Here is a 1,757-nt window from a genome sequence, read left to right as displayed (position 1 = left end):
GGAGTGGAGGGGAGTGGAGGGGGGACAGACTAGGGCAGAAGCCACTGGCATAGCCTTTGGCAGTGGGGGTTGTGAAAATAGCCACCACCATAGGAGCAGCTGACTGTACTGCTGCCACTGCACCATGGCAGCTAGCACAACCCTGTGCACTACAACTGTCCTGCTACACCTGTCCTGAAGGTCTATCTTATATTTGTGATCTGAACATATGGTTAGTGCTCAACTACTTTATAATAAACAAAACTGTTATAAATGCAAGCCTTCTATTCAACACTGGTTGGCAGCAAGAAGGGTCAGGTTCATATTTGAAGGTACCCAATGAATTATACCATTGGCACAAGCCCCCACCCAGAAATCTGGGAACATTACATTTGACTGGAGTATTCCACACAGACAAATCCCCATTCTTGCAAGTAGTATAAACCCACAAATACTAATTTATTATCAAAACACAAATAAAACAACTAAAAAAACCCCAAAATTTAAACATAAAGGTTTAAACATAAGGTTTAAACATAAATATAAAGGTTATCTCTACAATTACAGTTTATAGGTTGAACCTCTTTAGAGAGACTTCACTCCAACCCAGGTCCGTCTGGGACTTGGGTCTCCCCAAAGGATTAGTTCCAGGGTCCACACTGGACTTGTCTTATGATTAGGACTCACCGAACATCGGGAAGCTGCTTATGGTCAGCAGTGTGGTTATGGTGCCGTGGGCCTCTCAAGGCTCCTGGAGAAGTGGTAGAGTGCTGATTTTTGCTCCCATGGAGAGGCTGTGTGTATATGCAATGGGGTGAAGGGAGAGGGAACAGAGAAGTGCGGCTCCAGGCAGCAACCGCCCCCCCCACCCCCCACCTCACTCCCAACTTCTGGGCTGGATTATATTTGCTGCTGAGACAGAAACTGCCGGACAAACTCAAAAGGGAGCCAGGTTGATTACTGACAGCAGCTGGCCCAACCACGCAGCTTGGCTGGAGCAACAGACCATCAAAATAAACAAGGGGGAAAGCCAAGCCTACCTTCCAGGCCTGGGCTGCAGATAGTCTGGGTCACGCAGCTCCACTGAGAGCAGGTTACAAACCTCAACTCTGCCCAAAACTGGCAGGATTAGAAACTCCCACATTTCAGCCCTGTTTAAAAACTGCCAGCATAATTGCTGGACAGCCAAGCCGAAGAGTCAATGTCCTCCTCCGGGGGCGATGCATAGGGGGTGCACACGGGTGCACATGCAACACCTGAGTGTGGTGGTGCACCCCCTACAAAAAGGGGCCGCCAACACTGTCAGTGGTGCCTGCGGGCAGTCGCCGCTCACCACCCTGCTGCTGACACCGCCAGCGGCATCTGCGGGTGGTCAGCAATCCCTGCTGGCTGCTGCTGATGCTGCTAGTGGTATCTGCAGGTAGTTGCCGACTCCTGGTCAGCGCTCGCTACCTCTCTCCCCCCCCGCCGCTGACAGTGCTGGTGGCATCTGCGGGAGCTCCGCGCTTACCATCGCTGTGCTCCTACCACTGCCAGTGCAGCTGCGCCCCCCCAGCCGCCGGGGGCACACATCGTTCATGTCCTCCTCTCCAGTATTAATCCCTTAAAGCCTCATAAAAGGAGGAAGAAAAGGAGGAGAGAGGAGTTCCCAGACACTGGGACAATTCTGTCTCTCTCTCTCCTCCACCCGAGTTTCCCTTTTTTCTAGGTGTAGATTCGTTCTCCCCTTGGAGGGGACTTTGCTCTTCAGCAGTCCTTAGCAGCTTCTCCTCCTCCCC

General features: G+C 51.7%; 1 long non-coding RNA gene across 1 annotated transcript in view; it reads right to left on the bottom strand.

The window, feature by feature from the left end:
* Positions 1-752, bottom strand: part of LOC112551722 — a 97,266-nt gene extending 96,514 nt beyond the window's left edge. The window contains exon 1 of the long non-coding RNA XR_003096037.1: positions 667-752. This is a non-coding gene — a long non-coding RNA (uncharacterized LOC112551722). The remainder of the gene's footprint in view (positions 1-666) is intronic.
* Between the last annotated feature and the right edge of the window lie 1,005 nt (positions 753-1,757).

The sequence above is a fragment of the Alligator sinensis genome, unplaced genomic scaffold, assembly GCF_000455745.1.
Source record: "Alligator sinensis unplaced genomic scaffold, ASM45574v1 scaffold264_1, whole genome shotgun sequence".
NCBI classification, from domain to species: Eukaryota; Metazoa; Chordata; order Crocodylia; family Alligatoridae; genus Alligator; species Alligator sinensis.
The sequence above is the reverse complement of the archived record's forward strand: the minus strand, read 5'-3'. Positions and strand labels throughout refer to the sequence as shown.